We start from the raw sequence: 21,081 nt of genomic DNA on the forward strand, positions 1-21,081 counted from the left end.
AGCTTCTAAAAAATTATTTAAATATGTTCAATTGTAAATTTTTAAGCTTAGAAACAAATTTTTCATGTTTCAAAAACTCTGCCTATTGAGCTTAATTGTTGAAACCTTTTACAATTGCTATGAGATATTACGGAGTTGTTTATTTTTGGCTGATAGAGACAGCAGAGACTCCATAGAACATCACTCTTTAGTATAAAAATAATATTTTTTTCATTAAGTTGTGCGACAAAAAGATTAAAAATAAAAGACAATTAAAATTATAACAAATTTTTATTTTTCGATTGATTTTAATAACTGTCAGGATGGCCGAGTGGTCTAAGGTGGTAGACTCAAGTTCTGGTCCTCGTGAGAGGGCGTGGGTTCAAATCCCACTTCTGACACATGTTTTTCGATTCGATTCCGCTACACAAACAAGACCCATTGACATATATATATATATATATATATATATATATATATATAAACTTAAAATCCCACACGTACACTCACTCTCCCAAATCAAAAACCCCCCAAATTCATTCTCCCAAGCCCGATCCCACAAAATCGAAAACCCTCCCACACGCCTTACCATCTCCAACATCGCCTTAGACAATAGTACTGTCGACGATCCGACAGGGTGTATCGTAGGTTTGGCTGCCTCCTGCTTCACGTTTTCTGACAGTGCTTCGAACGAAGATTGTCGCCACTTCGGGAGCACATCTATCCAAGTTTCTCCTGTTGATATATTGGAAGCGAGGTAACTATATACACTGGGGTTTAAGCATTGCTATGTATTGTCTTTTAATCTCAATACTAATGAGGAGTTGAACAATTTTTGCTATTGTTTACTGCATATTCAAAGAAGTTTATGCTATGGTTAACTTCAACAATAGATTATATCAATATTATTATATTTGATTGTGTCAGATACTTAGGCTCCAATAAGTTAAAAGCCTCCCAATTATGTGTATAAATACAAGGTTCAGTAATGGTCTCCCTCGAATGAGCTATTTCAGTTATAAAATTGCATTTCAAATTTAATGAGATACTTGTATGCACTGGGATTTAAGGTTTGCTATGTTTTATGTTTTAATCTCAATACTACCGAAGGGTTGATCAAATTTTGTACTTATCAATTGAAATTTGAATTGTGCTATTTTTAGGCAGTAGTATATTTGTTTAATTTTTTCGATCTTGGTTTTTGCTTCCAAATTATGCTTTTTGATCTATTTTGTTCTTGTCTTCTTTATGTCATTCTAAGCAGTTAGCCGGTGTGGGACTGAAATTGTGTGGGATTGTTCTTGTCTTGTTTATGTCATTCTAGGTACTGGGATTATTCTTGTCCTCCAAATTAATTTGAACATTGCAGTTACTTAACTTAACTGTGTTCTATCGTTTGTTTTCATTGTAGAACGGGAGGGAGGAATATTGGGATATGTCATAATTGCTGAGCTAAAGATCACTTCTTCTCTGGTTGCCCACAAAAAGGCCAATGCCTAAAGTGCAAAAATGGATTCGAGAAGTGTTTTGTAGTGGAGAAGGAAACAGTGAATAAAAGGCAACTATTTTTTTGTTGCAGTGAAAAATGTGGGTTTTGGGACTGGGTTGTGAAAGAACAATCAAGTGGTCATTTATGTGGTGACACCGCTTCTTCAATTAACCATGCGACGAATAAAGTTGTTGAAGAAATGTCACATACGTTCCATCAAAGAGTTCGCCTCACTGATGAAGAATACCTAAAGATTTCAGTGAACGTGATAATTTGCAAGGGAAATGGTAGTGTGGAGGCAGATGCAAAAGGGAAGGGGTCAATCTAATTGTTTGATAAATCTTAGTTCTTGGGGTGTGACATAACTTTTGTATATTAGTATGTTATTATGCACAACTTTATGTGGATGTAGTTCGTGAATGATGGTTTTCAATTTATGGTGGTCTGATAATAATCATAGAGAAATGCTGGTTGTTACTACTCTCTCATTTGCATTCGGTTTATACCAGTGGTTGCTATTATATTGTCTATTTCAGCACTTCTATTGGGCCAAGCTAAATTACTTGAGTTTAAGGCCATGCGGCACTAAGATTAGGGCAATTTTCTTGTTCATTAGAACACATAAAAATGGAAGTAGAGTAGTTCCCTCCCATTGTTTTTGCCATTTTTTGAACACTTCTCTGAACCAGAAGAAGCTGGTGTTTTATTAAAATGGTTCTCCATACAATATCTCAGCAAGAAATGTGAATAAAAACAACTTTGATCGCCACTGCACAAATTCTCATTTCTTCTCAAGTAAAAATATTGATATCACGAGAGACATCAACTCTGCACATACAACTACAAAACAAATTGTAAATCAAGAAAAAATGATCATTATCATCGAATCTAAGTTCAACACTTGAGGAAATATCATAGTAACAACCAAAGAGCAGAAATTTCGGTAAATGGAATTGAGCATGCATAGTTATATTCAGGAAACAACTCCAAAATTTTCAGCAGTTTTTGCATGCTATAATCATGTTCAAAACAAGAACGACTAAATCTTCCAAAATCTCAAGTATGCCAACAACTAGAGTACAAAATTGTTGTGTCCTATAACACCATGATGTGTGGACATGAAACTAGAGTACAAAACTACTTCCATTCCATGACAAAATTGCGAATCAATCTACAATGCAAAATAAAGGGCTGGCATCCCTTGGAATTTGAGTGAAAGCCCTACAAGGGAAAAAAACAGATCTCCCTAATTAATGGGTATCTGATACATACATACATACAAAAAAAAAAAATACATGTAAACTTTGAAGACATTCAAATAACATGCTATAATTGTAGACACGTTCTAATGGAACAAATATCAATGGAATTGTTTGTATCCATTATTAACGATAAGCTCCTTCAATTACATTTTTGTTCTCTAAAAATGATGAGCTCATTTCTCATTCACCTTGTCACTTTCAAGGTAACACCATCTATGTCTTGTGTTTGGAAAAATGATCTGAATTGCATTTTGCATGGTCCTATCTTGATCGGTAATTATTCCATGCGGTGCGTGACCATGTATACACTGAAGCCATGTTTCGAACAACCAGACAAAAGTTTTTGTGTCTTCGTTCGATGGCAAACCCCAACCTAATAGTGTTGACTGCCCGTGATGATTGACACCGACAAACAGGGCAAAAGGCATGTCATAAAGGCATGTCATACTTGTTTGTGAGGTGAGTGGTATCAAACGTGACAATATCGTCAAACTCTTTATACGCTTGCCTACAGTGATAGTCCGCCCAAAATACATTCTTTAGCCATGATTCATCATCTAAATCCATGCTAAAGTAAAACCCTGAGCATTGTGCTTGCATTTTTGAGAAGTATGATTGTATATCTACGGCATCTCCTTCGCCAAGCCTTAATCGTCTCATTTGTTTGACATAATTCTGATGTAACTCATGTTCTCATGACCACCAGCCTCTACAACTGCAAAATTGAAACTTTTGTGAAACGGAATTTCTACCAAATCATTAACTTCAAGCTTACGTTTCACGTATGAACTCAATTCTCGGTTACAGTGATATAACCTAGATTTTGATGGACTGGTTTCATGATTGTGCTCGAGGAAGATCTTGTTAATTCTCCAAGCTTCATAAATATCTGACGATGCATAGATTCTGGCTTTCCAACCCATCTGAATTGTCGGTTGCGACTTGAAAGAACCACTAGTATTATCGAATCTTTGGCCTTCACGACTACAAGTCAAGGTCACCTACCCTAACTCTCTGTCATCCCCCTTTTTTGAATTCCTTTTCTTTACCGAAAATTCGACAACATAATCATATTTTTTGTATATGTCAAACATTTCTTATAACTCTTTAAATTGCATTCCTACCTTTGGCACGATCATACCATCTCCAATTGAGGTTTCATCTTCCAATATGTGAACGAAGTCCGCAACATTCTCATCATTAGATGTTTCCACAACATCATCACACTCAGTTTGCACTTCGTTCATAGATTTTTTTGCTGCAACAACTTAAATACTTACATTCAGGAATCCATAATAACACTAAGATAAGTACATAAGAAGTTACTTCACTCAAATTTTTAACTAAATTATTGCAGTTCATAAATATTAATTTCTCACATTCAACAAAAAAAAAAGTCACATAGTTATCATGGAGTGCATAAATATTTTTTGTAATAATTTGTTTTCAGGGCCATATTTTTTTTCCAATCCATCGAACAATTGCAATGCATAAATACTAATTGCGAATAATCATCACATATTTATTTTGCCAAATATCATGGAGAAGATGAATTTTGCCAAACCTTGAAGGGCTTTTAAATTACATGTCTTTGAAAAAAGCTCTCTCCCAAACAAAGAAACTTACAGAAGGGTTTAGCTCACAAGATGGATAACGTGAAATGTTGCTAAAAACTCGTCTTCACAAAAATGGAGATCTTCCGACAGATTACTTTTGACTGGAGCTCGGGTTCGTGAAAGTTTATCCGACATGTACACCTGGCAGCCTACTGTTGCCAGGAACTAGCCCCAAATTCGCAACGAGGTCAGTGCCGGGAGCTTAGTTTTCGTAAGGAAGCAATTTTGCCGGACAAGCTCGATTTGGGAAAAATGGTTAGCTACTGCCGGGAGCTTAGTTCTCCATTACATTTCTAGCCACAGCTTAGATCCCTCACGTGCTGTCTTTTTGGCATTTAATGTTCCCCTCATTTTCATAGAGAAAAAGTTTTCTTTTTCTTTTATTTATTGTGACATGTAAGCATTTTTAAAACCCTATCAATTTTATTGGTCAATGAACCTGTTTGAGAATTTTAGAGACTGTTCTCTTCGTATTTCAGTTTTGTAGTTTTGAATTCATTTTGAGTTTTGTGTTTTGAGTGTCTGTTTTAAAATTGCTGAAAATACGTTCTCTTTGTTATTCTGAAAAACTGTTTTTCAAAACATAAAATTGAAAAACGCATTTACTTTAAAATTTTGAAATTTTGTTAAAAATATTTTATTCAAGAAATATGATTATTCAATAAAATTTAATAGTTTACTATTATTAAATAACATATAAATTTTAAAGTTGGTGAATATTGAAATATTTTTTGGCAATACAGTCCAATAGATACCATTAACGGTTTACGTGTCATGGCAAAATAGACAGACACTAAACAAAATATAAAGTACATCCACAAAATCATGTATGATGTCTTGACTAGTCATTTCACATTTGTCTAGCAATTTGATCCCTCACTAGTCCTATTTGAGCTGTTTGACTGGCATCAAAATGTATTACTTCTTGATCTTGACTTAACTCTGGCATGTCTTGAAACACCATATTCTCCTCTGAATACTCTACGAAAAACTTATTTAAAGCGCGCTCCTGACGAATAAAGTTGTTTATTGCACAACATGCAGTAGAGATTTGTCTTTGCCTACTAAATGAATAATTGGTAATCACCTTCAAAATAGGAAATCCTGCCTTTAAAACTCCACTGCAACGTTCAATAATGTTACGACATGAGGAGTGTCTATAGTTGAACAGTTCTTCCTTCCCACGTAGTCTTTCCCGTCCAACATAATCAAACAAATGATATCTTTGACCTTGATAAGGGGTAAGAAATCCTGGCATGTTTGGATATCTAGAATCAACAATGTAAAATTGATCTGCAAAATAAAAAAAGGCTTGTATAGTGTGACACTGTAAATATATTTGCAATAATTATGGTAAGTATACGAATATACCTCCTCGTGGCATTGGAAAAGTTGTTCGAGCTTCTTGTGACTGCGTTAACGAATACTCGCGAATCATTAGCAGTACCTTCCCAACTAGAATACATAAATATGAATTTCATATCAAAAGTATGTGATAGCTCAATGCCACTATGAATTAATTTTTTTTTACATCTTCTTGTTTATTTTCTTTTTGGGTTAGTTTCATTCCGATCACCATACTTTGATCCAATTGTCAATGTGACACTTTACTTCAATTCCTATCAATTGAATCATTAAACTTTAATTTAAGTTCACAGAATGTCCCTTTATACCATTTATTAATGATGGTTGATGACAAAAACAAGTGCCCACTCTACGTGGCTGTCAAGATGCTTCGAAGTCAACGATTTATATTTACGTCATAAAGTTAAAATCAAATAAACCTCACCTTTAAATTATTGAGTTTGATAGTATCCTTGAGACCTTGTAAGATTGACTCAATTGACAGGAATTGAAGTATAGTCACCCAATTGACAATTGGATCAAAGTACGAAGACTGTAAATGGAATGCACTCTTTTATTTTCCTTTTATTTTTGGCATCTATTTATTAATACCTTCATCCATTTTCTCATTAACAAATACTAAGGATGGAATCTGTCTATTCACAGGTAATGTGCTGCATATCGAGTAGAAAATTATCATTTATATTATTAGATGTTATTCTTTGATTTTTATTTAGCCTTTGTTTTACGATCATAATTTTAAAGCTCATACTTATTTTCAATTACATATTTACACAATAAAATATAGACAAAATTACCAAAATAAAAAAAGTTCCACTTTTACATAACCTTGTTTGAGACCCATTCTTTGGGGAAAAAATGCATTATCCTACAATGTTTTGACATTATTTCAATTATATATTTTCAATAAAATAATATTATACGTAAATTCAAAAAAAATTCTTATTTTTAAAACACACATTTCCCATCAATACACTATTCAAAAATACATTTTCCCTTCCAAAATAGGGCTCAACACAAGTAGTCATTTGCAAAAATGTCCAAAATTTGTTCAATGTCCATTTTATTATTATTTAGACCAAAATGCCCTCATTATCAATTTTAAATTCCATGAGGACAAAATCATTCATATGATTAAAAATTGTATGGGCCAATAATAACTTGACACATAACCTATATTGCTTATTTTAAAAATACAGTGTCTATTATGCATTAAATGCTCACTTCTCCTTATAAATTGGTAAATAAAATATTTATGAAATATTGAGAACCATGCTTAAAATATCAAGAACTTTATAGAATGTAGAGAACTCTATGTCTAGAATGAGATCTCATTCTAGACAAATGAAGTATCAAGTAAAGATAAATGGGGTCCAAATGTCAATAACAACTTTTATAATGTCGAGAATATCATGAAATGTCAAGAACAGTAACTATTAAACACAACTTATCACTTATCAGCTAAAACAATATTTCCACAAAAAAACTCCATTCAAACGTGGTTTTAATGACTTTTCTACCTCTTCTTCTTTTCCCCCCAAAAATCATTGACCAATTCCTGATAGATAATGAATGCAAATTAATCCATTAGGTATTAGCTAGCATTAATGCAACTTCTCATAGAAGCTACTTGTTCTTCTTGAAATTCATGATAAATTGAAAAAAATTGTTTCATTTTTATTAAGAATATAATAGACAACTTGGTACCAAATTTAATCATTTTTGCAAGAGTTATCAAAATTAGACACCTTTCAATTGACAAGTATGAAATTGAACATTTTTGTAAATTCTCTCAAAATATTTTCCAAGTAAACTCAATTTTTTTTAGTCACACGTTCTTTAAAAAATCATTATTCAAAAAATCAATTTAAAAAATAATGATCATCAAACAGAGGCTTACAAGCATATCTTTTACTATTTTTGTTCAGGTTTATAAGTTATTTGGTAGAGATTAAAATTAATTTTTTAATAGATTTTGATAAAAATACTTGAAATGTATAATTAAAAAATTGTGACATCCATCAAATATATGATTAATATTGATTATTTCACTCAAGTCTCCCTCCAAAGAGGGTCTTTGGATCCTCAGGTCCTTCCACAACTAGTTCTTCTACAGTTCAAGTGAAAGGCGCTCTCTTCTCTCAACAATTAAATGAAACCCTAAGTCACTCCTAAAAATCAGAAGATCCTCAAATCTGAAAATCGACGAATAGAACGATAATGCAGAGATAAAGTTGATGTTGTGGCTGGTCGATCTTCTTCCTTCAAATATGCATAATCCAACGAAAGAAAATGTTGATTTCAACTTCGAGCTTGGACTTGTGAGTGGCGAACAATCTTCAACCTTCGACCTTCGAGAGGTGGAGGTTGATTGGGGAGAGATTCTGTATAGACAGCTGATTGGTGGAATCGACGACTGGTGCCTTTTGCTGTCGGGTGATTTTTTTCGAACTAATTAGTTCTTATAGTTGATTCTTGGTGCGCTTGTGTAAAAAATTTGAATCTTCTTTTCTCGTTCAAATGTATTTTGCCTGAAGTGTATAGCCAAACAAACCCTTAGAATAAGGCTTCAAGGGATGGAGAGATTTGGACCGAACCGGCGTCTTTCGGAGTGTTCGTACTTTTCAAGCCTTCTTTTTCTCGAGGTCAGCTTCTCATTTGCTCTCTATTTTTTCATATCTACGATTTCGTTAGTTTAGGCTATAAGTTTTTTAGTGAAGTATTACTATGTTTCTGCTTTTTCAACTGCTACGCTGATTTTGGATTTCTCTGGACTTGTTCAGTTTCTTGATTGGATATGGTTTAATTTAGATTACCCTTTATTGGGAACGGTTGAATTGGAAGCTTGATTTGACTGTGCTCCTTTTGCTGAATTTGAGATTTAGTTTGGGTCTTAGGAATACGAAATTATGAATTAAAAATTGGGTTTCTAATTTCTTCTAAGAATCATAGTTTACGGGCTTAAAGAGGGGGAAAAAGAATATGCTCTGTGTTGTGCAAAGTGAAGTGTGATTCTATTTGATTGACAAAATATGGGGATTACATAAATTAATTCTTTAGTTGTTCTAAAGGATTTTCTTTTTCTTCAATCAGATGGGAGCTGTGGAAAGAATGAGATTTGAAGAGGTCCATAATATTTTTGACACGATATGGCGAAGGGTTTCGCTAGAGACACATTTGAAAAGATCCCAAGGATTACAATTTGTAAAGATGAAAATGTTGATGATTATGGGCGAGACTCTCATCTTCAGTTGTCTTCGGGTACCATTAATCACGAATAATAATGTTTCCTATATTAATCAATTAATTGATTGCAAATAAAACATAAAAGACTACTTTGACTTTATCATTTCTACGTATAAGGTTTCTTAATTAGTTATATAAACCCTCAATTATACAAATTTCCTATGAGGATATATGTAATTTAGGTTTGAGCTTCAGTAATTGAGTTTATTCATTGTACTTGGATCATATTTTAAATAATGAATTTTGGGATATTAGAGGGATTTACTGATTATGTCAGTAAAATAATTTTCAACATATTAATACATAAACGTAGATTTTGGAGTGAGATTTTGTGAGAAGTCTTCAAAAGAATGTTAGGCTGTTATTATTTCTTAAATTTCGTATAGACAGTTTTTTGTAGATGTAAACTATTTTGTCATCTATTTAACTCATGGAATCAGAAATAGATTAGTTTGATGTCGGGTAATTATTTCATGCACAAGAAACTTATATGGCAACATCTGTTGGTTGAATGAGGAGCATCATTGGAACCGTTAGCCAAAAATGAAATGTAATTGGAAAAGAAATTCAAGGATATAATATAGGATGAATATGAGGGAGTGACATCAATAAAGAATGGGATACTCTTTTCTACGTCTTATGCCAATTTAAATTGTATATTATATTAATGACTACTTTTATATGTGTGTGTGTATTATTGTTTCTAACTCCGTTGATAAGTAAGATTCTCCCATTGATGCATGTAATTCAATTTTTTCTTCCTGAACTGTATAGTAATAGACAGAAGAGATCAATGTTGCATAGACTCAATAGTTTGTTTACAATATTATAATACTTGTGTTTTCAATGTCGTAGTTAGCCCTTATCTTGGGCTGATCAGAATGTGCAGCAAGAGTACATTCGAGGAATCAATTCCTCGAATTTCAATCACGATAAACTGAAGAAATAAGCTACTCTTGTATGCTATCAGTCCATTGATCTGTTGGTAATATGGATTGCATCATTTGAACGCCACTTTAATAAGTTGAGGTTTTCTCTGCAGATTCAGGATGATGATCTTCCTAATTCAAAAAATTCAAGTGTGAGTTGAAAGTATAGGAATGGGCAAGATGACGCTGATGCTCCTCCAGAGGGAATGCCTACCGATCAGGGCATTCATTCAAATGTTGCACAATAGCTGGAGGTATAGTTGCTATTCAATATATAGTTCTAATTTTCCTATTGTTATTCAGTACTTTCCTTCAGACTCCTCCCCTTTCTGTTTTGCTCTGTTTTTCGCTTTCCTCAATCCTTTATAGTTATCTAATAAATGCAGTTTAATCTTTATTTTCTCAGGATGGGCTCAACGATATTCATGATCTAGAGAATTCGTTTGCTGCATTTCTTGTGAAACCTCTTCGGGCACTAAAGTATGGCGCATCTGGTTTGGACAAGCTAGAAAGGCAAAGCACATTTTGTTTTGGACTTAAAATCAGATCATCCTGCAATGCAATGGGAATATTTTCATTGATATTTTGCACCTTTGTAAATTACATTTTTTAGTATATTGGTATATACTTAGCTCGTTGCTCGTTACTTTTAGGAAACAATGCTAATGCACAAGGAGTTGGTGCATACTAGTGGCCTTAACAAACTTTTAGTGGAACTTCAAATCAAAGGTTGGCATTTCCTTGATAATCCATCTTTTTAACTACTCATATTCTAAGTATAAACATTTTGGGTAAATTCAAAAAATACAGTTATAAGCTTATAGAGAAACTATTGCTAGAGCCCCTCTGAGGAATGAATAATTACGTTCTATGTTGCTCGGACTCTCCAAAAATGGAGAAGCATCCGTGTCTATACAACATGACACAGATACTGACATGGAATATGGATTGAATCCTTCGTTTTACACTTATACACGGCAACAAAAGGGAGAAGATGGTGGAAGGTGTATTGCTTCTCCGGCAGTTGAAAAATTTGTAGAGAGAGAGAAATTTGGGGAAGACAAAGAAAGATGATGAGTTTTAGAGGAGTTAAATGGGCTCTTGAGAAGTCCAAAGGATAGAGTTAATGAGAGTGTGTTCAATGGACTCTAGTGAAGTCTAATGAATGTAGTTATTGAGTTTATATAATTTTTTTATTTCTTAAATTTATATTTTACAACATTTTATATTATACTTAAAATGAATTAGTGATATATTATTTATTTGGTATTAAATTTAAATTTATTTCTATAATTTTTTTTATATAATATATAAGACATTGAATTAATTTTTTCTTAATTCTTCGGAAAAGAATTTATTTTGATTTTTAATTTAAATTGATTTCAATATAATTCAATTGTTTAAATTGATTTTATCGGATGAGTAACAAAATAAACTACGAGTTCATTTTTTAACAACCAATATCAGTTAATTATGTTTACAAGTAAATTTAATATTGTGATTATTTACTTTAAAGGAACCATTTTTCTCTTTGTTATTTTGGCATTGTTCTATCATTTTTAAAAATAAAAAATTGTAAGAAGTATTCCCGTACTCGTATCCAAAATTTGGATTCTTTTTAACCATATCCTCATATCTTAATTTTTATAATGAGGAGGATCCGACTCCCAGATATGTACTCGTATTCGATACCCACGCCCAAGTTCGAGCATCATAGATTATGTTGTGCAATTGCACATTCAATAATTTACATATGCTGCATTTTTTCTACATGGCCACTTTAGAGATCACAATTATTCTCTTCAGTTATTCCTGACTATAAGTATTACTTTGATGGATAAGTGAAAAAAAACTGGACTATGAAGGAGTTATTTAGCGTTACAAGGGGGAAATTTTTTTTTTTTGAAGAGGGGTATAGCTTTGACCCATTTTAAGTGGTTGATTTTTTGAATGCTAATGACTTCCTATGTTGGGGAGCACAACCGAAGTTACAAGTTTCTAATTGCCTGAGCTTGTTTATGTATAGCAGTCTTAATAGTAAGTTAAATTTTATTATTTTATTGAATGCTGCCAAAGAGCTTATTTAAAATTAGTGAAATATAATAAGAAATTCTATAGAGATATACTAAGTGGTGGGTGGATAGTTGACAAGGTAAGGAGTTTCCTCGTATTGAATGATGTATGACACACATAATTGGCAAATTTGGAATCTTAACTTTGCAGCGTATTGATGTGGTAATGTGAAAACCAAACTTTAAAAAACAAACATTTATTCAAATGTGAAAAACAGTTCTTCTATGGGTATAGGAACTTGTTACAGAAAATGGTACAGGAATTTAAAATTGATAACGTGGCATTTATCTTGACAATGACCTGGCATTTATCTTGGGAAAATGAAAAGTATTGAAACCAGATTTCAATCTCCACAATTCACTCTTCGGCCTTTCCACTCACAAAATTTATTTTCTCATTTCCCCCAAATCACTCTTCCGTTGTATTGCCCTAACCTTCCCAACTCAAAACTGCTACAATCATCGTCGTCGTGAACCGGAGCCAACAAAGAGCGTACGATGCAAGCATCCTTCCTTCACAGTAGCACTCACCTCCATCCGCCACGAACAATTTGCCTACAAATAGTCCCCAAGCAACGCACTCACTTCCATTCTTGATGCCGCACAGCCGCACTCTGCTCCATCTTTGGCGCTAATGCAAGTAAATTTCTTTCTAGTTTTGTACATGAATTTTGAGAGTTTTTTTTTTTTTTTTTTTTTTATGGTGTTGTACATAGATTTTTTAGAGTGAATTTTTTATCTCCAGTGCTAATGTTTGTACATATTGTTATATAGTGAATTTTTATGTGAAATGAATTTAAATTTTGTTTATCTACTTGCTTCTTGTAGATTTCATCTTCCTACTGTATTTTTCTGTGTTCACACTGAAGAATATGGTTTTTTTTTTCCATTTAGATAGAGAAAGTCGAATTGTTTAGTGTCTTGTTTTATAAGAAGAATTGTTGGTTTTATTGGTTAATGTCAGTTATTGAGCTCTTCTTTAATGTCTTCCTTTATAAATTGGAATTGTTTAATGTCTTCTTTTATTGTCAGTTCTTTGACATGGATTTTGAGGTTGGATAATGGTTTTTGACATAGATGATTAGGTTTAGGGTTTACTATAATTGGACACTATTAATGATTGATGTGGGATTTAGTAATTCAATTGCATTCATGTTTGTTTATTTGTTTGTTCAGTAGTTATCGACTTGAATGAGAGGAAGGAATTATGGACTTTGTCACGATTGCAAAAGCAACACTCAAAACTTTGGACAATGTCAAACAAAACGTCGATGCCCTTTGTATAAATAGAACATCGAAAATATTTTTCCCAATGCACCTGACTTTCCACAGAGTAAAAGGAATCGCAAAGTTTGATGGTAAATGAAAGGGTTCGACACGAACGGGTGATTTGAGTTATATTTGTGGTAGATAGACTACTATGATTTCAATTTGAATTTTCTATATAGGTTATTGTAACATACGAATGGTTAGGTCATTGTAGGTTATAGGAAGTATGGTTAATTTTGTCAAAATTGTTTGATAATTCGACTTATGGTCGTTATTAGGTTCGTTGGATGTCAAGATGCATTTTTAAATGCGGATTTTGATGAGGAGGTTTATATGACATAACCTGAAGGGTTTGCACTGACCGAAAAGAACATAAGGTATACAAGTTAGTAAAAATGTTATACGGTTTAAAACAAACACCTAAAAAATGACATGAAAAGTTCGACTTAACTATAATATCATTTGGCTTTAAACATAATAGTGTAGATAAATATTTGTATTCCAAATTATGTGATGATTATATAAAATTTATTTACTTATATGTTGACAACATGTTAATTATAAATAATCACTTGTATGGAATAGAAGAAATGGATATGTTTCTATCTTTCACATTCAAGATGAAGGATCTTGGATAAGTGGATACCATTCTTGGTATCAAAATTACTAAAAATAGTAGGGGTTATAATTTAAATCAATCGCATTATATTGAGAATGCGATAAATAAAATAAGTTCAAGCATTTGAATATAAAGAAATATAGTACCCCTATTGATCCAAGTTCTAAACTAATAAAGAATGATGTAAGGGCAGTTGCTCAATTGGAGTTCGCAAGTGTTATAGGGAGTCTAACATATGCAATTCAATGCATTAGAGCAGACATAGCATTTGCAATTAGTAAACATAGTAGGTTTAATAGTAATTCGAGCAATGAACATTGGAAGGACGTTGACAGAGTTTTTGAATACTTAAAGAAAACCAAGAACTTAGTTCTACAATATACTAAATTCTCGGCTATATTAGAATGATTTACAAATGCTAGTTGGATGTCTAGCACTGGAGAAAGTAAATCTACTTCAGGTAGGGTGTTTACGCTCGAAGGAGAAGCTGCTTCTTGAAAATCAAAGAAATAAACATGTATAATACATTCAACTATGAAATCCAAATCTGTAGCATTATCAGATATCAGGAAAGAATCTGAGTGTTTAAAGGATCTACTATATGAGATATCATTGGGACCAAAGAGTACATCTTTAATACATATCATGTGTGATAATCAAGCCACATTAGCAAAAGCATACAATGAAATATACAACGGAAAGTCTAGTAACATGAGTCTTAGATATGACTATATAAGGAAATTAATCAAAAGTGGAAAAATTTCCCTGAATTATGTTAAGTCAATCAAGAATTTAGCTGATTCTTTAACTAAACCTTTAAATAGAGATTTAATGACGTCTACTTTGAGTAAAATAGGGTTGAAACTCTCAAACTAAAAGGTCCATCTGTGATAGCAATCCTACCTGTCATTAGATTTAATGATGTCTACTTCGAGTAGAATAGGTTGAAACTCTCAAACTAAAAGGTACATCCGTGATAGCAACCCTACCTGTCATTGTTTAACAAGTAATTCACGGGTTCAAAGGGTAACAACAAGTCATTCGATATATAATTAGTCTCGACGTTATAAAATCTGAAATAACCCTTTTATAATTAAATAATGTTGGTTGTTACTGAAGTGAGGGCTAAGTTTAAAGCTCTCAATGAACTACAAGTATCTCTAAAAATAGCAAAGCTATTGGAAGAACTTCACCCTAGATAAAATTAGAGGTGGTGTAGTCTCAATAGAGAGTTAGAGTCTCTCAAAAAAATATGTCGAAAAGGATAAGCGCAATGTCGTATTAGCACTTAGCGAGTTTGAGAAACTTAAGAACACATGATACTTATGTGTGTATACTTACTGGAATTGTCATAAGCAATAACTGGTTCGAAACTGCAATACTACCTTTGATTTCGACTCTACTTTGTTTGAATTACACTATAGATAGTTTCAAATTGAAAGATATCTAATTTGTATACATTAGTATTGTATATTTTGAATGAGGTTTCATTAAATTTTGAACAGAGGGGATTGTTGTATGGTGTTCAAAATCAATAAGTAATTATGTGAAATGAAAAAAATAGTTTTAAGGGCCAGCACATAGGGCAAAATTGGCCGCGGTTAAAGGCCATGCAATGTGAAGATCTTTTTGGTTTTGTTTTTGTTTCTTCTTCAATTCTCTACTTGCGAAGATATATTTTCAACACAAACTACTTGAGGTTGGGAGGAAAAGCCTTGAAACTAAACAAGTCTCTAGCCATTAGTGGTCATGTTCTAAAAATATTAGCAAAACTTGGCTTCGCCTTTGTGTAGTGGTGTCAACGAGCCGAGTTGAAACTCGAGGTTCGGGCTCGACTCGAGTAAAATGTGAAAGCCCAAGAACAACTAACTAAGAGGGGGTGAATTTGTTATCTAAAACTTTTTCAAAAATAGATGCAAGATTAACCAATTATCAAATGAGATAACACGAAAATAACAGGAAGAAGAGAAAAGAAGTCGCAAATGATATGTTATGGAGGTTCGATTCAATCAACAATCTACGTCCTCTATTACCCAGCTTTTCGTCACGAGCAGGGCCTTTTTCCACTATTGTTGACTGACTTATGGTGTAATCCAACATTTACAATACTCTAGTGACTTACAATCAAGGAGCACCGATCCTTTTACAACGTTTAGCTTTTCAAGACCTCAACATGACCCACAATCAAAAACAAGAAAATGAAAAGTTACAAGTGAAAGGTTCTCTTTTAATAAATGATATGAACTCAATTAAGTATCAAAAGAGAAATATGTGCAACACTTTAATAAATTGCAAAGAGTATAGCTCAAGTGTTGATTGAAAAACTTTAATTGAAATAAGTAATTTTTTACAAGTTTTGATCACTGAAAAAGTTTTTCAAAATGAATTGATTTGATCTTTTAAAGATTGAGAACTAAGGTAGAAAAAGATCAATAAATGCCGCACTTTAATGTTGAATAATTGTTGTTACAAATTTAGTAGAAAGTGAGGTATTTATAGCCATCAAAATGTCAAAAACTCCGTTAATTCAGACACGGGGTCTGGACGTCCGCTTGGGATCCGGATAGGTAACTAGCCAGTTGAGAAACGGTCGAAAAAATCTATAGTTGGAGGCCATTCGGATGTCCAGATGGGCAGTGTTGCCCTCCGGACAAATTTCCTTCGTTATGAACTTTGTCAATTTAGGTTCTTGAAGGATTGTCTCATTTATTTTGTATAGATAAGTATTTTTGTGAATTTTCAATCGTCAAAATAAAATACTTATCTTGGAAAATAGATGTGCAAGTGAGCTGAGAAAAAGTTTTCATGCAGTAAATTTTTTTGAGCTATAATCGATGCGAAATATTAAAGTGTTTTACCTTTACATTTGAGTTAAAAAATGCATGTATAGCTAAAGTCTTTAATCTCTTCTTCCAATGCGATTTTTGATGCGAATGCTCAATTTCCATTTCCACGTTCATCAATTTTCAATCTTGCTTGTGTGTTGATTGTTAGGCTCCAAAACGTTCGTCCATGTGCGTGATTCTTGTCTCGATTCTTGTGTCCTCATTCTTCATTAATTTCACGATAAACACTATCAACACTTAAATTCAATTTTTCAAAATTGAATGCAATTTATTTGTGATAATTAAAACGAGAAGTCAACCATTATGTTAACAATTTCCTCCTTTTGATTATGGCAAACAAGGTGATTTGCAAAATAATTTTTTAACAAATTGAATTGGACAAGGAATGTAAATATTACAAATATCTTCCCCTATCGATTTTACTTAAGGTCCCCCAATCTACATGCATAAAAATTTTAAGTTCCCTCTTACAATGTTATCCTGTTTTGCATAATCATTTACTTATCTTTCCCCTTTTGTCATAAGCAAAAAGAAATAGTGAAATTCTTAAAGAAGTCAACTATGCATAAAGAGATTAACCATTCATAACATGCCATACAGTCAATCAAAAGTTCAAAATAAAAAATTCATAGTCTGATAAAAAAAAGTCACTAAGACATCAAATAACTAAAATATGATAATGAAGCAAGGCGCCGGAGGTGGAGGCGGGAAGCGAGCATACAAATCTGTGAAGAATGTAGCCTGCTGGCCTGCATCTCAACCTGTCACTACTGCATCTCAACCTGGCAGTTCTAGATAGTAGTCTGCTGAGCCTGAATCTGAAGAAGTAGGCTACCCAGGCTGTCGAGGGAAGAGGTGAGTGGAGGAGGTTATATTGCTTCTCGATAAATGTAAAACAGCTTCCGGAGGGACGGGGTGCACTAGAGCTGGGAATATCAGATGCGGGAGCTAGAGCTTCAGGCTCGTCTTTGTGCTCATCTTCAACCTCGTCTTCAAAAGGTAAGGTAGATCGATCGGAGGTAGGATTCAACCATTTCGTATGAGCCACCCATTTTCCCCGTTCCTTTACTATCTTCATCCATTTTTGTGTTTGGATGTTGATAGTATCGGTAGGGCGTAATTTAACAAAATCTTCGCCGTCAAGTAAAATGTTAAAATGTTTTTTAAAAAATTTGTAAAAAGCATCCCGTAAGATAAAGTTTTAGTGTGTCATGATGCATGCACAAATTTCATAAGTTCCATGGTAATAGTTGGAAAATCAATTCGACGCCCAACTACAAGTGACTCCAAAATAAAGAGATCGAAGTGATTAACTTTGTCTCGGTGTCCTTTTTGGGGAAAAATGACATGGGTAATTATATTTTTCAAAACTTTACATGGAAGAGTCAATTGATGTGCACTTAATTTGGTGATATTCTTGAAGTCCTTCTCGAAAACTTGGCGACAACCCTCGAAAGGATCATAACCTTCCATGGTAGGTGGAGATTTATGCAAAAAGACTTCCAAGTCACAAGGCTCGAGTTTGAGAATTTCACGAACTAAAGCTTTGGAGATCGTAATGTGCGCATTTTTAATTAAACATGGAATGTTGTCGGAATGAGATGCAACGTGCATTTTTTGATAAAATTCTTTGACAAAGCGTGAGTATGCATGCTCTTCCATTATAGCCACGGATACCCATCCCATATTTTCAAAGCATTCTTCCATGTGAAAATCGGGTGCTTCTATTGTAAAATTAGCAAAATTAATATTCTTACCAATTAAAATGGGCGATTTCTCGAAGGGTTTCGGTGGCACCTCTGGTTCCAAGTCCATTTCCTCATCTGATGGTGAAGGTGGCTGTTGTGCAATTCTTTTGGCCTGTTTCCCTCATTGGGATCCTAACATATTTGAAATATTGAAGAAATTGAGAAGAAGCACACCAAGAAACCAAAAGATGAGGGTTTTAATTTTGGTGGTCAACAAAATGGTCCGAACTTTTTTGCGAGCCCGAGCCGAGTCGAGCTTTTGCTCGGCCAAAAAATCAAGGCTCAGGCCTTACCAAGCCGAGCTGGGTAGGCTCGATTTTTTTTATTTTTTTATATAATAATATATAGACAACAGGCTGCTGCCTTTGCTGTCATTTTTAAGGCAGTAGGTTGCTGCCTTTAATTTTTTTTTTTATTTTAAATATAAAGGCTCATGAGCCGAGCCGGGGAGCCACACTGGCCGGCTCGGGCTCGACCTAACTCTCCAAAATGGGGCTTGGCCTGAGCGGAAGCTCGGGCTTTCTCTGAGTCGAGTCACGAGTGGGCTCGAGCTCGGGCTTTTTCCGAGCCGAGTCACAGGCAACCGATCTCGATTACCATCCCTACCTTTGTGGAGTCTTTTGATCACCACCAAATTACCCCCAGTATATAATATGCCACTAAATTTACTTCATAATGTCAGGCAATTGAACCACGAATCATTTACTTGGAATAATGGCAGCACTTACTAAAATTAAGAGAGAGACGTCTAAAGTAAAGAAAAAAGATGAAGTTTAGTCATGGTGTATTTATTAAAAAGATATTTTCTCATTTTTTATTACTTTTATTACGTTAGGTATATAATTGTAAATTATTGTAGTGTATTTATTAAAACTATGTTTTAATTGTGGTATAGGGATGGCAAAAAGCTTGTCAAATCCGATACTTGGGGACCCGCCCCCAACGAGGTGGAGAACTTCATCACGGGGTGGATACGGGTAACAAAAGCCCCCACCATTTTTTTTTTAAAATTCAATGCATTTAAGTTTTAATAAAAAAAAAATTCTCTAAATTTCATTCATTCCAATTGAAAATGACAATTAAAATTATCTATAAAATATAATAAACCATGAAGGTCTTAGTTTATCAAATATATTAAACAATTTAACTTTTAAAAATAAATATATAAATTTAAAAATTTAGCCCATGTTTGTTTTTCATTCTTTTCGCATTAAAATAAAAAATATGGTCGTTATTCATCACATTTAGCCACAAAATTTGAATTTCTATCTTTTGTGTGGGGCCTATAACGACTATATTTTTCAATTTCATTTTCATGAAAATAGAAAACAAATGGCCCCTTAATAAATATATTATTGTCTCACTTTAATAAACGTGGATAATAAAATGAATTATTAAAAAAATGTAAACGGGTAGTAAACAAGGCAAGCCCCCCCCCTCCCACTTCCTGCCTTAACCGGATAGCGAGGCGAAATATTATCGGACGGGATGGAGGGCGGGAGCGGTTGCTTCGATTCCTAGTCGTTCAGTTGCCATCTCTTTTGTACCGTGGATATAACATTTTGTGGGGGGTAATATAATCCATTTTGAAATGAGCTGATCTTGTTTAAGTCGTTCAAAGCAAATACGAACTGGCGGTGGATCAAGCCAAGCCGGCTCGTCGGATTATTAACTCCACTACTTCAGGCATGGGTTTTGCTATATGAATTGGGTCACGTCGGGACAATAAAGGTGACGCCCTATTCGAACAGCTTTTCCCTTCCCGCAAAGACCTGAACTAATCCGGCCCCCTGTTTATTTAAAAACGTACCAAAAAACCCCATATCCAAATTACCAGATTACCAGTTAAAGTTTGAATCTTATTAGAAATCGAAGAGATCTGAAAAAAGGGGAGGATGGGAATTATAAGAAGTTGCTTCTCATTCATGATGGGCTCAGCAGTAGGAGTTTATGTGGCTCAGAATTACGGCAAAGACCTGAACTAATCCGGCCCCCTGTTTATTTAAAAACGTACCAAAAAACCCCATATCCAAATTACCAGATTACCAGTTAAAGTTTGAATCTTATTAGAAATCGAAGAGATCTGAAAAAAGGGGAGGATGGGAATTATAAGAAGTTGCTTCTCATTCATGATGGGCTCAGCAGTAGGAGTTTATGTGGCTCAGAATTACGACGTCCCCAACATCCGGAAGCTGTTCAACACCAGCCTCTAGATTGCCAAACATATTGAAGAAAATTACCGCAAGCCTAAGAAGCGTGACGATGATTAATGGAGGTTTTTTGGCTTTCAATTTTGTGGACTAATGTTAAATTGATGAAGGGTTTTATTGTTTCCGGGTTGGCATTTTCTATATTACATTTTGAAATTTTTTAGGGCTTTTGAAACGGAAAAATTTAGAAAGAACTTTATCGATTCACAATTATCTTTACTTGTTATACGAATTGATTGACTGAAATTTAAGAAATTTTCTAATTGACTATTGGTGTATTGACTGAATCTATAAGAATTTTGGTGATTGATTATTTTACTGGTTCTCTACAATTTGAAATATACGTATCATGTTTTTTTTGGGGAAATAATGTCCCGAAAGGTGGGAATCCTGTTAACACACACACAAACACACACAGAGATTGGTATTTC

General features: G+C 33.7%; 1 long non-coding RNA gene, 1 other non-coding gene and 1 pseudogene across 8 annotated transcripts; all 3 read left to right on the plus strand.

Annotated features, from left to right (window-relative positions):
* The first annotated feature begins 296 nt into the window (after positions 1–296).
* Positions 297–380, plus strand: TRNAL-CAA. The gene has a single exon. It is a non-coding gene; the product is annotated as a tRNA-Leu (tRNA).
* Positions 381–7,782: 7,402 nt separating this feature from the next.
* LOC111369475 lies at positions 7,783–13,483 on the plus strand. Of its 7 annotated transcripts, none has more exons than XR_002698139.1 (5): positions 7,783–8,356; positions 8,805–8,972; positions 9,813–10,140; positions 10,293–10,615; positions 13,135–13,483. It is a non-coding gene; the product is annotated as an uncharacterized LOC111369475 (long non-coding RNA). The 7 variants fall into 7 exon arrangements; XR_002698138.1 differs by having other exon boundaries at positions 13,138–13,483; XR_002698142.1 differs by lacking the exon at positions 13,135–13,483 and having other exon boundaries at positions 9,813–9,915; positions 10,000–10,140; positions 10,293–10,634.
* Positions 13,484–20,416: 6,933 nt separating this feature from the next.
* On the plus strand, positions 20,417–20,863 carry LOC111369215 (annotated as a pseudogene).
* Positions 20,864–21,081: the final 218 nt, after the last annotated feature.

This window comes from Olea europaea, chromosome 20 (assembly GCF_002742605.1).
Source record: "Olea europaea var. sylvestris chromosome 20, O_europaea_v1, whole genome shotgun sequence".
Lineage (NCBI taxonomy): Eukaryota > Viridiplantae > Streptophyta > Magnoliopsida > Lamiales > Oleaceae > Olea > Olea europaea.